We start from the raw sequence: 16,572 nt of genomic DNA, 5'->3' as shown, positions 1-16,572 counted from the left end.
TCTTTTGGAGCATAAAGCACATGTAAATGCCTCTTATTACTTCCTTTCCTGTAGGCATTGTGTAACGGTATTCCACCTTTGTTCTTAACATTGTGCTTTGTGATAGAAACTATAGTTTCTGGGGTATAAATCGGAACAATTTTATTTTCTAAATGTGTGAAAATTCCACTTAGAATAATCAAATCTAAAGGTTGATAACTAAAGGTTGTATAAAGCACTTGACATTTAATAAAGTTTCATTTATTCTGATCAGGTTAAAAGCTTGTGCAATTACGCCTCATTTCTGCTTTGTAAGCAATGACCAAAGAATCAAGGTTTTAAAAGTGATTATCAGGCCAACTGCCAAGGATTAAATGATAGACATGATTCTTCAACTGAGACACACCATTATAATTGTCTCTCAATCACCTACTAGGGCCTTCTGCAACATTGTGCTAAATCTCCATGAAAGCAGCTGGACCTCAGAAAAATAGCATCATATGACCTAAAAACTACCATGGATTACATATCTAAACCTAAGAATGATTCCATCAGGGTCAGTCTTGGGTATGGAAACCATATAATTATTTTCATCATGATAAATTAACTCTTTAGGAGAAATAATGAAGATTAATATTTGTTTGTAACTTTTCTCATACTGCAGCTCTTATGAAGTATTTAAAAACTTCTTTGTGAAAAATTCTTTTATTCTTAATCTTATGAGATATTAGTTTAAGATTTGTATACTTTCCTCTGCTTTTAAACTTTTATTTGGGGGTGGTTGACAGCCTGCAGAGAAGACTACATTTTCGTCAGTGTGAAATGGCAGTTTCAGTAACATACATGGCTATGAACCGAGTATTGAGGAACTGAGAATGCTAAAGCAGACAATGATAAATTCACTGTCAGCCTAACCTCATTAGAACATTGTGTCCTTAAACAAATGAACAAGCAAATTCAGAAAACTTCTCAGATTCTAACGTGAAAATGTGTAAGGAACCCCTGTCATCATGAACATGCAGTCATACTAAAATATTCTATAGGGAAAAATTATACCTGTGTTCTATATTTAACTGTGTTGTTCAGTGAGGTCTTATAACACACGTGTCACATGATAGTTTTATCATGATTTGGAGAGGTATAAATAGTCCAGCCTGGTCGATATAATGAGTTCCAGGATAGCCAGAGCTAGACTTTGTTTCAAAAACAGACAAAAATCTGTCAAGTAACTAAGCAACTCTAGAAAGCAAGAAGTAACAACCCAACGTTGATAGTTACCTATATTAAACAAGTTATCATCTCAATTTCAGATTTAAAGAAAGACTTATTATAAAAAGTTAGGAAAGAAAATACTCTCCCAGGTTCTGATATGAAGAATAATGAATCCCCAGTAGCATGGGTGTGCAATTTTATATTACTATAGAAAATATGATGTGTTTCACATATACATCATTCAAGTTCAGCAGGTTTGGAGACTCTGTTTCTTTAAGTTTGATATTCACAACTCTGTCTGGCTCCTACCTGGGTCTGTAATCCTTCCCCTCTTTCTGGTCTCACAGTTACAAGCCCTTTGCTGGGATCCCCTGTCTCTGAATATATATTTTTAAAACCCTCTCCTAACTTTATCTTGTCCCTCTGGCAAGGGGACTGCCATTATCCCTTTGTCTTGGGAGTATTATCTATTTTCTCTTGGACTCCTGGACAAAATGAATGTCAAATTTAAAACACAATTAACTTTCATTGAGAACCGTAAGGATTATCTGCTTATAAAATATTTCATGTTTATTTCTTTATTTGAAAGTATTCATGTGGATACCTGAGTCCTTCAAAATACATTTCCAGACAAGCATTTGCCTTCTTGTCTATTCTTTCCCAGTTTCTGGAATCCAGGTTCATGCTTTTGAAGGCCTTTTGAAAGATTCAGTGAGTCAGACAATTACCTAACTAAGTCAGAGAGCTGAAGAGTACTAGAAAGGGCAATGCTGGTCATTACTAAAAGCAAAATAATAGCTAGTATTGATCTTAAGCATTGATCCTGCCTTTTTCTTTCTGAATGATTTTACAGTCTTTATTTAAAATAGTTTCTCAAAAATCAATAGAAATTTTAAGAGCTTTCATTCCTTCTTGTCCCCAGCACCTGAACATGCTGTTGACATAAGGTACAGGATTTAATTCCATCATTATACATAAATCTGTTCAGTCTTTCTGTGTAATTTTATACTCAGCTACCACTCATGACTTTATAAAAAAAAACAAATCTAACAATACTATTGCAACCAGCCTCAAATAACATTACTGATTCACAAAAATATAAGAAAAAAAAGACATGGCAATAGCAAGAAAGCTAGTTTGGAAGAAGGGTTTCAGAGGGAGGTAAAGGGGAGAATGAGGTTATAGAAGATAAAAGTGATCAAAATACATTACATATATATTAAGTACAAATTAAAATAGCAGCAAAAGAATTACATAACAGGCAATCTTTGTGTGAACTAACATCTAGCATTTATTCATTGCTATTCAAAAATGAGGCTGGCACTGTGTTAGGACCCCAGATACAGGTAATATACCGTCCTCTTCAGTTTAATATGGGAGAGGGGAGACTGGCTGCTATAACAGAGGTGCCTCCAAGGCTCACGGGGGACAGTGGAGTTGAGTCAGCTTGGGGAATGACTTGGGGAAGTTAATAGGGCATCTGACTATTAGATTATAGTATCATTTCTGTTATAATGTCCTCTCTAATTCCTAAAGAAATGTCTGTGTCCCCCTCTACCAGACTGAATGTTAGAAATGAATCTCAAATACTGTGGCACAACAATCAGAGGAAATAAAGCAGAAACAGACACACACATGGTATTACTTCATGCTTCACAATCTTTGATAAGCAAATAGCACACCCAATTAGAAACCACCTCAGCTCCTGATTATGGAATAATGACCACATCAAGGCACTAGGCATGACCTCAGACTCACAGAGTAAGGCAGGCAAGTGTTGGTCACACAAGTGACACACAAAGTTCAAGAAGCTGTTTTGTATTGTGCAGTAAGGAAAAGTAAGCCATGTTTTAAGCAGTTTGCAGAGGAGGAGGTTCTTCATTTCCCGTGTCTTCTTATGAGGACGGTTCTGCGCATGTCATCAGTCGCAGTTTCCAGGTTGCATGACCATCCCCTTTCAATGAGTCACTGAGGATGCTCAAGCTGTCCCATCTTAGGGGTCACTTTTGTCCTGCTGTGTCTTCCACATTGGGACTCATGAAGGGTTTGCTGACAGCAGGCAGAGGTAAGAATTGGTGGTCTAAGATAAACAATGACGCTGGCAAGCAGGATTTTTACACGTTCAGCACTGTGTGAACCATAATAAGACTTGTCTAGAGCAAGATCAGATTGTACAACTGAGAGCCGGTGGGAGCAACGGCCAAGTAATCGAAAACTAGTGCGTGGCCAGCTGTGAACAGCCAACATGAGAGAAAAGGCCCAGGGGTGAGTTAAAACTAAGCAGTGTAAAATAAAGTGTACTCGAGTTCTCTAGAGGAAAAGGACCATTAGGATGAATGAATATAGGAGTGTAGGGTGTGTGTGTGTGTGTGTGTGTGTGTGTGTGTGTGTGTGTGTACTATATTAAATCAGTTTATATTAAGATAGTTACAAAGTCAAATAATCATTCCCTCCTTTCTTTTTTCTAAATTGGATATTTTATATATTTACATTTCAAAGGTTGTCTCCTTTCACAATTTCCTCTGTGGAAACCCCCTATCCCATATCCATCCTTCCTCCCCCTGCTTCTCTGAGGGTGCTCTCTCACCTACCCTTCTACTCCTACCGCCCTGTCCTGGCATTTCCCTATACTGGGGCATCAAGCTTTCTTGGGACCAAGGAACTCTCCTCCCATTGAAGTCCAGTAAGGCTGTCCCCTGCTACATATGCAGCTGGAGCCGTGGGTCCCTCCATGTGTACTCATTGATTGGTAGTTTAGTCCCTGGGAGCTATGGGGGCTCTGGTTGGTTGATACTGTTATTCTTCCTCTGGGTTGCACAACCCTTCAGCTCTTTCAGTCCTTTCTCGAGCTCCTCCATTGGAGAACCCTTGTTCAGTCCAATGGTTTGTTGAGAGCATCTTCCTCTGTATTTGTCAGGCTCTGACAGAGCCTTTCAGAAGACAGCTATATCAGGCTCCTTTTAGCAAGCACTTCTTGGCAACAGCCACAGTGACTGGGTTTGGTGGCTACAAATGAGCTGGATCCATAGGGAAAGGGGCAGTCTTTGGGTGGCCTTTCCTTCAGTCTTTGCTTCACACTTTGTCTTCATATTTCCTCTCTTGAGTATTTTGTCCCCCCTTCTAAGAAGGACTGAAGCATGCAGAGATTGGCCTTCCTTGTTCTTGAGCTTCATGTGGTCTATGACTTGTGTCTTGGGTATTCTGAGCTTCTGGGCTAATATCCACTTAACAGTGAGTGCATATCATGTGTGTTCTTCTGTGATTGGGTTACCTCACTCAGGATGATATTTTCCAATTTCTTCCATTTGCATAAAAATTTCATGAAGTCATTGTTTTTAATAGCTGAGTAGTACTCTTTTGTGTAAATATACTACATTTTCTGTATACATTCCTCTGTTGAAGGACATCTGGGTTCTTTTCAGCTTCTGGCTATTTTAAATAAGACTCCTATGAACTTATTAGAACCTTTGTCTTAGTTATATGTTGGAGCATCTTTAGGGTATATGCCCAGAAGTAGTATAGCTGGGTTCTCAGGTATTACTTTGTCTAATTTTTTGAGAAACTGCCAGTTTGATTTTCAAAGTGGTTATACCAGTTTACAATCCCACAATGAAAGAGTATTCCTCTTTCTCCACATCCTAGCCAGCATCTGCTGTCATCTGAGGTTTTGATCTTAGCCATTCTGTCTGATGTGAGATGTAATCTCAAGGTTGTTTTGATTTGCATTTCCCTGATGACTAAGGATGTTGAACATTTCTTTAGGTGCTTCTCAGCAATTCAGTATTCCTCAGTTGAGAATTCTTTGTTTAGTTCTGTACCCTAGTTTTAATAGGGTTATTTATTTCTTTGGAGTCCAACTTCTTAAATTATTTTTCAGTTTTGTATATTAGCCCTCTATTGGATGTAGGATTGGTAATGATCTTTTCTTAGTTTGTTGGTTGCTGTTTTGACCCAGAGATGGTCCCACATACCTATGGCCACTTGATCTTTAACAAAGGAGCTAAATCCACTTAGTGGGAAAAAACAGCATCTTCAACTGTATGGTGCTAGTTCAACTAGAGGTCAGCATGTAGAAGAATGCACACCAATCTATTTTTATCTCCTTGTACAAAGTTCAGTTTCGAGTGGATCAAGAACCTCCACATAAAACCAGATACACTGAAACTAGTAAAAAAAAAAAAAAAAAAAGTGGGGAGAGCTCTAAACACACAGGCACAGGGGAGAATTTTCTGAACAGAACACCAGTGGCTTATGCTCTAAGATCAAGAATCGACAAATGGGATCTCATAAAATCATCTTCCTTTTTTATTTAGGCTGCTAAAAGAGGGTGCTTAACTGACCTAGAGTGAGTCTGTCTGAATCAATTAAGGCAACCAAGACAATTCTTTAGTTCGTGATTCCTACTCAGATGGTACTAATTTATGGCAGGTTTACTTACAAACAAGTTTTCATAGAAGATAAAAAGGAGCTTTTCAAAAGCAGGTTATTGGAGTCAACTGTTTCTAAAAAGTCCATTCAGAAATACACAATAGTGGACTTTCTGATCTTCCTTTGCTTTAAATTACTTTTATTATGTGTATAGGAGGGTATTGCATGCATGCCTCATGCGTGACTAAATCCTCTGGAACGAGAGGTTCAGTTGTGAACCTCCTTGTGGATTTGTAGCAACAGACCCGGGTTTCTATGAAACAGCAACAAGTGCTCTTACACACCGTTGCATCTCTCCTACCCTTTTTGTTTATCTGAGACATGATCTCACTATGCACAGTTGTGGGTTCAACAGATTATCTACATTCTGGCAGCTTTCCAGATCTTGCCTGTTTTTACCTCATTCACTTCATGTTGAGTTCAGTCTACACCATGAATCCAGGGCTGGAGTGTAACCCAGGTATATATTATTGGAAGGCCAGTACCCACAGTGCATATGACAGGTCATCTAGATATGAGATACAATCACTGCACACCCAGATGCCTTAGCTGCATGTGCTGGACTGTTACTCTCAATTAAGACACTCTTAGCAACTACAGTGATAAGGTCTCTAGCAGATTTGATCTAGTCACCAGACGCAGTGGAAATAAGAGGTGTGGTGAGAAATGATCACAAAAAAGGCAAAGATACAAAGAGCATTTTATTGTTTTTTTTAATTATTGGGTCAATAATACTTCACCTTTTGGAACAGAAGTAAGTCAAATGCTGCCAGTACTTGTAGGAGAGGCATTCTGTGAGTACTTCTGCTAACATACAAGATGCTACTGTTCAGGTGAATCAGGGGGAACAGCTTACGTATGCTGGATAGTTCCCGGTGTTGCCCAGAGTATCTCTGTTAATTATTTTCTTTGCAAAGAAAATTGTTCTTGAAACTCCCATTTGAAGGTATTGCTTCCTTTCCTTGGAGAGTCTGATAAATCGAAGTTCAGACTTTCATTCCTTCATACTTTCATCCTTATGTCCTAATACTTAAAAAAAAAAAACTGAAACAATGTCATTCTAGATAAGGAGTGCAGCTAGTTTGTTGATGTTTCAAAAATACTGTTTGGGTTTTGTTGTTGTTGTTGTTGTTTAAGGAAGCATAAATCTTCAAGATGGTACTCTTCAATGGAAGAAATATATCACTATTGACGCATCTTTTAAATTGTTAAAGTATCATGTGCATATATCTCACGGTATTCCCTCGATTTAATTAGAAGTGTATTCTTTTTTCACATAATATATCCTTACAGCCCCTAAGCTCTGCTCCTTCCAATTCTGCCCCAACTTACCTCATATCTGGATCTACATTCATTCTGTCTCTCACTAGAAAAGAACTATTTTCTAAGAGATAAAAGTAAAATATAACAAAATAAAATATAATAATAAAACATAAGCTATCACATCAAAGTTGAGCAAGGTAAAACAACAGAATATAAAGGGTCCTAAGAGAATCATACCTCGTCCAAAATTACTAAGCTAAAATTATAAATAGCTGCCCAGGACCTGGTAAAGACCTCTCTCAGTCCTGTACTTATTGCTTTAATCTCCGTAAGTTTATATAAGCTTCATTAAGTTAATTTAGAGAGTTTGTTTTCCTGTTGTTCTCCATCCTCTATAACTTTAACACTTTCATTCTCCTCTTCCAAGGGGTTCCCTGAGCTTTGAAGGACTAGACTTGATGGAGAAGTTTTAGTTTAAAGTTTTGTGATCCAAGCTTTGTGATTCAATCTCTTTGCACAAGAGCCTATGGAGCCCGGTATGTATTACCATGTGCTATTAAAAGAATCTTCTCTGTTATGGACTGAGTAAGGTATTGATCTATGTATATAGCAAAATATCATGAAGAGTCAGTTTATTGTTTTTTTTTTTGACCAGTAATATTTTGTTTTGCCCTAGGTCTCTGGGATATTTGATTTATGGTTCTTGGTTAACAAAATAGGTTGGATATGGGTTCCATCTTGTATATTGGGCCTTAATTAAAATCAGACATTGGTTGTCTACTATAATTTTTTTTTTGTGTTACCATATATATATATATATATATATATATATATATATATATATATATATATATATATATATATATATATATATATGGTAGGACAGATAGTAGATTAAAAGTTTGGTAGTTTGATTAATGTTTATGTTTCTTTTGTTAACCTGCAGAGTACCTTCTGATACTAAAGACTATAGAGCCAAAGTAAATACTTCATTGTATTAGAATATAAACATAGATGTTGATCATTGCAATCCAATCAAAGACCCAGTAGTAGTAGTAAATATACACACAGATGGAAACCTGATTTTTAATAAAGAACCAGAAAGGTACAAAGAAAAATAGTCTTCAACCAGTGGTTCTGATTAACTAGAGGTTACCAAATAAAAAAATGTAAATAGATCCATACCTATTACCCTGCACAAAACTTAAGTCCAAGTGGATCAGAGACCTCAGTATAAATCCAGATACACTGAACCTGATAAAAGAAAAACTGAGAAATAACCGTGAATGTATTAGTATCCGAGACAACTTCCTGAACAGAACACTGATAGGGCAGGCACTGAAACTAACAATTAATAAACAGAAATGAAAGTAAAAAACTTCTGTTAGTCAAACAACACTGTCAATGGGACAAAATGGCAGGCTACAGAATGGAAAAATATTTTCATCAGCTCCCCATCTGACAGAGGGCTAATATCCAAAATATACAAAAAACTGAAGAACCTTGACATCAACAAACGAAATAACCCAATTAAAAATCAGGTACATCTCTAAACATAATTCCCAACAGACAAATCTTAAATTGTTGATAAACACCTAAAGAAATATTCAACATCCTGGGTACATCATGGAATTGCAAATCAAAACTAGTTTGAGATTTCATCTTAAACCTATAATATTGTCTAAGATAAAACACATGTGACAGCTCATGCCGACAAGCATATAGAACAAGGGGAACACCCCTTTCTTGGTGGTGGGAGTGCAATCTAGGGAAGATGCCTAGTAATTGAGATATAGTGCCTGAACTGGTAAGCAGGCAATGCTTCCAGTGCAGAGACTGGGACTTTAAACCTTTGACCTACAATTTGCCCTTCCAGCAAGATGTGCTGGAATAATGGTGGCACAGAACTTGTGGGAGTGGCTAATGAATGACAGGACCAATTGGAAGCTGAAGCCTTGAGAGTGAACCTGTGTCTGACACTGCTTAGACAGCCAGGTACAAATAGAAGGGATGCTGACCCAGTCATCATCAGAAAGGCTTCATCCAGCAACTGATGTGTACAGATGCAGAGACCCACTGTCAAAACGTAAGCAAAGTTCAGGGAACCACATGGAAAAGGGCTAGAAAGGATTGTAGGAGCCATAGGGATAGTAGCTACCATGAGAATATGGTCCACAGAGTCAATTAAGCAGGGCTCATAAGAGCTCACCTAGACCAAAAGAATAATCAGATCACAGGACCTATATTTGCTTGAGCTAGTCCTCCACATGAATGTTAATGGTTGTGTAGGTTGGTGTTCTTGTGGATCTTTTAACAGAAGGAGTGGGGTGTGTTTTTGCCTCCTTTGCCTGCTTTGGGGATCTTTTTCCTTCTACTGGTTTGCCTTGCCCAGCCTTGACTGGGGCCACCATGAGGGAGTTGGGAATCAATCACAAGTCTTCTGGAAGAAAAACCATCATTCTTAACTACTGTGCCACCTCTCCAGTCCCTAGTTATCTTTTTTATTGAAGTTTTTTTTTTTTTTTTGGAAACTTCTACTTTTTAATCCATACTCCATTTTAATAACCCATAAAAGTGCCAACAACTTGATTCCACAGATGATAAACTTCGTAGTTCTTAGACTGGCTCCTGAGGAGCAAATGGGATAGAAATAAAGTAGAGCGTCACATGAAGGGACACAGAATCCCATAGGTGCACACACAATGGACCATTAAAATTCTGGATGGGGGAAGGGTGTGACAAAGGAGCTGGGAAGTAGACTTGATCCTTAGGTACATCAGCTACAGGCACTGTCTGTGCCACCTGGCCTCCACTAACACACTTGCGGCCTGCACATACCTGAAGAACTGTACTCACATTCACAAAATTGCTTTAGCTGCAGACACCTAGAGAATAGCCACAATCATTATCCAGTGACTACCTGGACCAATAACAGACAACTGCCTTGGCTGGAAGAAATATCTTCCTAAATGTCCCCAAACTCTTGAGTGCTTTTGTTAGCCTCCCTCTGCAGATCAGTTGTCCAATTTCTTTTACTTTCTCAGCTCTTTACTGTCTTGTTGGAAGAACAGAGTGACATTCACCCCATGGCTCCTGTATATGAGACTGTGAATTATTCAAATCACATCAGAGAGAATGCTCAAAAAGAATTGATGATGGCAAAAGTGAGTACTGGGCATAAGTATGAAGGTAGAGAAATGGCTGTAAAACTCTGTCAGGTGTCAAGATCCTTTGCTGGAAAATGATGAGACTGCAAAGTCAGCAGACAGCTAAGAGCCAAACGAATTAGAGCTTCATGGATCCAGCATTGTAACAAAGCCCTATTTGCTCAATTTTATTAGAGCACTAAATAAAATGCTGACTCCCCCTATTGAGGGATTAAACACTGAAGATGGTAGAAATCAGTTGTCCCAGAAAACATTAAAGTTTTGTTCATGTTCATGACCACCTCTGGTAATAGAGATTGGTTTATAAAAGTGGATGATGATACTTGGGTTACAGTAGACAACCTGAGATGGGTTCTGGCAAATCATGACCCAGAGCAATCCTTCTCTTTTAGGCAAAGATTCAGGCCCTATGTAAATCAGGGCTTCATGAGTGGAGGAGCAGGCTATGTTTTGAGCAAAGTAACCTCGAGGAGAGTGGAGAAGGCAATAAAAGTAAATGGGTATGAACCTCTTACCTCCTCTGAAGATGTGAGCCTGGGGCAGTGCTTATAAGAGGTCAAAGTGGATCCAGGCAACTTCAGAGGCCCCACACATATTTACTCAGTGAATAATAGTTTTCTAGTACCACTTATTAAACAGTATTTTTCTTGACCAGTCTTGTACCAAGCAGTGGCAGGTGGGAAGAATACCCATTTTCTGGATGCATGCAGGCAGCAGGCCTGAGACAACCCCTGCCCAATGCCATAAGGTCTCAACAGAGTATAGCAGTCCTGTGGTCAAGCCTGAGATGACCCCAGACACCCAGAATCCTAGGCATCATTAAGACAAGCAAATAAATCGTAGACAAATGGGAGAGAAAAAGAAACAGAAAGTTGTGTGCACAGTGAAGAAAGACAAAACTGGAAGCTTAAGAATAGTGAGGGACAACCTGATGTGAACACCTGGAGATGCCACCCGAGGTCATATTGAAGTCATGTTGAGCTCATGTTCTGTACTGCCATGGAGGGCCCTGTCTGGGTCCATGGTCTTACAGCAGTGGGGGTCTTTTACCACTAAAGGCAAGGGAGAAGTCCCTAGTCTGGGATGCCACCTGGAGTCATGTTGACATCTGAGGGCTGAGCAGAATTGCCTCAGCTCTCCACTTGGGAGAGCTGGTCTCCCTTCTCACCAGATACAGTACCCAAGACAGAAAGCACAGTAGAGCTGACTCTGATTGTGGGAGGTGGGGGCATAGGAGACATTTCCCAGTCATTCATCTGATATGTAGGCACATGGGCAAGAAAGAAATGGCCCCCTTACCCCTCATTACCTGCAGCAAGCAAGAGAGTCATGAGAATGCGGAAGCCTGCTCTGCCCCTCACCAACTGCAGTACTTGGGAGAATAGACCCTGTACTTGAATTTGGCAGCATAGCAGAGCTTACCCTTCTGGTGAAAGCATGGGTGAGCCAGGCCCAGGAGCATGAGGTGGAGTAGTTGGCTCTCCCCCTTGCAGGTGGCTACATTGGGTGGGATATATAGGGAAGTGCTGGAGATCCTGTCTTTGGTGGTGTGAGTGTAAGAGAGCTGGTGTGATGACCAGCTGAGCTACCACCCAGGCTCATATGCAGAGCTTTCTGTTGGCATACCCCAACATCTATCCTGTTTCTGAACTAATTAGGTGTATAAAAGGGTTGGTCCTATTAAAAGGTAAAATGGTTTATCTCTTTATCAGCCCCACGGTATCACTCCATGGGCCCCACTTCTAGTATGGAGCCAAGTGTACCCCTATCACCGGTTTTTTTGCCACCACCGGGTCTCACTCCATTCACATGACTCCTTTCCCTGGGTGGTTTTCCTCAGGCTTCCCTGTTGCCTCCATCCCAGGGTGTTTCTTTACCCTAAATCTCAACACAAACACAATACTTAGACCCAATAGCTTTTCATATAGGTTTATATATTCAATTCACAATCTACAAATCCTCTACACAACAAGATTTCATCAAATAGACAAAGATACAGACTGCCACTATATATGAAATATTAGACCTATTATTTCTTTAAATGTTCACAGCTATTTAATGCCAATTAATCTCACCTGGATCTAGTTCATCCTTCTGAATCTCCATCTTAGAGTTTCCTCCTGATCCTCCTCCTTCATCTCACCTCTGACTCTCTTTCTCCACCTCTCTTACCATACCCAATCACTGACTCTTGCCTTTATTTTACAAATTAAAATGAGAAGGTTCTGATGAAGTCCTGAGTATGTGACTAGGCAGCAGTTCTTGGGGAAGTGGAATTAATATTAAAATATGAACAGCTTCAGGACAATCTACAGTCCTACAATAAAACTGCAGGATCTCCACAGCATAGGGCAACCACAGGATGTCTGAGGGCAGTCCAGGTGAGCATCCAGTGGCCTCAAATCAGACCAATGACTCATTGAGCTGAATATCTATAAGATGTTTGGAGAATAAAGAAGCATACTATGGGACATATTGTGACACACCACAGCTTCCACAATAAGGTTTTGGGGGGGGGCAACAGCAGGTTGCAAAGGTTTAGTGTGGGTTTGAAAAGAAGACATATAACTTAGATTAGTGTTTAAGAACATTTTCCCTTAAATTTTTCATTGTCAGCTATAAATAACCAATAAGAAAATTCAATGTTGTTGCTTAGGTTAGTAATATTTAATACCTTTATTACATTAATGCTATTCTCAATTTCCTCAGGGTCTGTTGTGTAGTATAGTTATAATCACATGATTAAATAAACTATAAATATAGCTATAATTCCACATTGTTTTTCTGGCAAGTAGTTACTTACAGGTGTTTTACTTGATTTATTTAATCTAATTAAAATTGTTTCCTTTTCAGTACCAACAGAAGCCATTAGTTAATTCAGCAAAATCATTTGTATGCAATGTTTTGACAAAAACACATGTAATCACATTTTTGCAAGAAGGAAGTTAAACTAAATGGTGCTTTATGGCACAGTATATGTTGAGGTGTGCTCATTTAGAAATGTTTAAAATACTGTGTAAGATGCTTACCATGTTAAAATATTTAAAAATTTTATGTGAACATTGCCTACATGTGCGTGCACACGCACACGCACACGCACACACACACACACACACACACAGAGAGAGAGAGAGAGAGAGAGAGAGAGAGAGAGAGAGAGAGAGAGAGAGAGAGAGAGGAGGGAGTGAGGGAGGAAGGGAGGGAGGAAGAGAGGGAGGAAGGGAGAGAGGGAGAGAAGGAGAAAGGGAGAGAAGGAGGGAGGGAAGGAGGGAGGGAGGGAGAGAGGGAGAGAGGGAGAGAGAGATCATGAATGATAACAGATTGGTCAAAATATAGACATAAAATGTACTGTGAGTCCAAAATTTGTGCATGAGTAATAGACCACACCCAGCAACAGAGATAAGTATTGTAGTTCATTTATCTTCCCTGAAATCAGCTCTTCAAGGCTATTTTTGATATTTATTTCAGTAAAATACTACTGTAAAGCAGATTACAGCCAACTAAAATACAAAATAATTTCATTCACATCTGTATGGTAATATTTTTTTACAAATATTCTTTGATAGAGTAGAGCTAAAGCTTCACTCTCTTAAAACTCATTGTAACGTTTGCCCATTTAAGGATGTAATAAACACTGCTGAAAGAGACCGCAAAAGCAAGATAGCATACATCATTTTTCTAAAATTCTTGGAAAAGAAAATTGGGTGTTCTGAACTTGACACAATGTTCAGACAGAAACACATATTAAGTGCATTGATACATCAAACACATTTTGAAGCCAATTCTAAGAAACAGTTCTGAGGCAAGCAGCTCTGAGAATGTACACAGATAAAACTTTAAACAAAATGGAAAAGCTCTTCTGTCAAATGCTCACGTAAAATGGGAGCTAAGGTGCTAGAGACTTAGCAAGTCTTAGTCTGTCCTGGAAGACAGTCTGGAGAAGGGTCTTGGAGGAAGTGATATCCAGAAAGTAGGATAAGAAGGGGGAGACCAGTTCAAACAGAAGAAACAGCTTATATGAAGACTCAAAAGACACATATAACATAAATCCAAATAAAAACATCAATGGGTCTGGAGCCCAAACCTCCTTGAAGGAGATCAAGGGAAAATTGAATCTGAAATCATAGGTATGACATATGGCATAATTGTATACTCCTTGACACTGAACATTTACCCAACAATATTTTGAAACCTTTGAAACTGGTGCTTTCAAAGCACTATCCTGTGTAGAAGGACTGAGAAATGCAGAGCAGGATAGGTTGTGAGGTTGTGGTAGTGGAGACAGAATGGAACTGATGGAGCCAGGATGTATTTGAAGGTAGAGTTTGGCAAGAGTGGTGAGAATGAATGTGCAGAGTGAGATGTATAAGAGAAGGAGGGAGAAAGCAATATTCAGTTTCTTGGCATAGGCAACTAGAACATGGTGGCTGTCTCAGAGATTCTATCACTGTGATGTAAATACCAATTTGGGGGAAAGCATTTATTTTATTAACACTTCTAGGTAGTTGTCCATCACAGAGGGAAATCAGCTGGAATTTGGAGTCTGAAGCTGCCGCAGAAGCCGTGAAAGAATGCTGTTTACTGGCTTGCCCCTCATGGAATGCTCAGGCCCAGTCTGTTTCTTTTTAACACTTAAGACCACAAGCCTGGGAATGGCACCACCCACAATGGGCTGGGACACCCCACATTAATCACTAATTAAGAAAATGTCCTTTAGGCTTGCTTTCTGTCTAATCTTATGGAAGTATTTTCTTAACTAAGGTTGTCTCCTCTCAGATGACTCTAGCCTTTTTGACGTTGACATAAAACTAACCAGCACAGTAGGGTCAGTTTTAAGAGTGAAATAGAAATGTGTTTGACCTGTGCATATATTTGGGACATGTTAAATTAGACAAACCTGTGAGGTCTCTTAGTTCTGAAGCATAATAGAATCTGTGTTTCTGGTTCTAGAAATAAGCTATTTGGAGCCCGAGGCCTAAGTATAACCAGATTAATGTGGGTATTTAAATATGGCTAATGGATAGTGATCAACAGAGGAGTGTATTTGTGAGAAGAAAGATGACCCAAGAAGAAACCTAAGATATGTGTAAAATGCATGATGAACAGAGAAAGATAGTCTTGTCTTAGCTATTTTTCTTTTCTTCCTTCTGTATATCTGTTTGTCTACTTTTTTCTTTCTTTCTTTTATTCTTTCTTTGTCTCTTTATTTGTTTCTTTCTTCCTTCTTTCCTTCCTTCCTTTCTGTCTTTTATTCTTTCTTTGTCTCTTTGTTTCTGTATTACTTTCTTTCTTTTAGTCTTTCTTTCTTTGTCTTTTTATTTGTTTCTTTCTTCTTTCCTTTCTTTCTTTTTTGTCTCTTTCTTTCTTTCTTTCTTTCTTTCTTTCTTTCTTTCTTTCTTTCTTTCTTTGTCTGTGTCTGTATTCCTTCCTTCCTTCCTTCCTTCCTTCCTTTCTTTCTTTCTTTCTTTCTTTCTTTCTTTCTTTCTTTCTTTCTTTCTTTGTCTCTTTGTTTCTTTCTCTTTCCTTCTTCCTTCATTTTGTTTGTCTGTCCTGCCTTCCTTCTTTATTTCTTTCCTAAAAGTAACTTTTTCACACAATTTTTTCTATTCATGTTTCCCCTCTCATCTCTTCCAAGATCCCCCAACCTCCTTGCCCATCCAATTCCATGCCATCTTTCTCTCTTTTTAAAAAATAAACACCAAACCTGACACAAAAATTTTGGCTTAAACCTGGCTTGCCCACAATGTGCACTAGGGCAATGGTGGCATAAAACAAGTAGGAGTGGCCAGACAATGACTGTTCTAACTTGAGTCCCAAACCACAAGAAATAGCTCATGGTGGACACTGATTTTACAGCCAGAAACCAGAAACTGGATGACTCAGAGACTTGGAATAAAACCAAACATGACTAGAAGAATGAATTTACAAAATGATTCCTAATGATATTCTGATATACTCATTGGCACTTAGCAAAATTGTCATTAGACAGGCTTCCTCTAGAGGTTATGAAGAACACGCAGAGACCCACAGTCAACACTAGGAAGATCTCATAAATCACCAAGGAATAGGGGAGGAAATATTTAGAAGACAGATGGTTCATAATCACAAGAAGAACACAGCCCACTGTATCAACTAAATAGGGCTCACAGGAGCTCAAAGAGAATGAAGTGCAAATCATTGAAGCAGCATGGGTCTGAGATAGGTCATATGCCTGTATGTTATGGCTATTTAGCTTGGGAGTTTTGTGGAACTCTTAACAGTGGGATTGGGGAAATCTCTGACTCTTTTATCTACTCTTGAGACCCTTTTCTCTTACTAGGTTGCGTTGCCTTGTTCATCCTTGGTATGAAGATTTGTGCCTAGTCTTAATGTATCTTATTATGTTGGGTTTGCTTCTTTTCACTAGGAGGTTTGCTATTTTCTGAAGGGTAATGAAGACCAGTGGATTTGCAGAGGGGGATGGAACTATGTGTCAGGGAGAACAGGACAGGTAGAGGAGTGGAGGCAGTGGTTTGGATGTATC

This window comes from Micromys minutus (genome assembly GCF_963924665.1).
Source record: "Micromys minutus genome assembly, chromosome: 26".
Classification (NCBI taxonomy): Eukaryota; Metazoa; Chordata; class Mammalia; order Rodentia; family Muridae; genus Micromys; species Micromys minutus.
Note: the sequence above shows the minus strand (reverse complement) of the source record.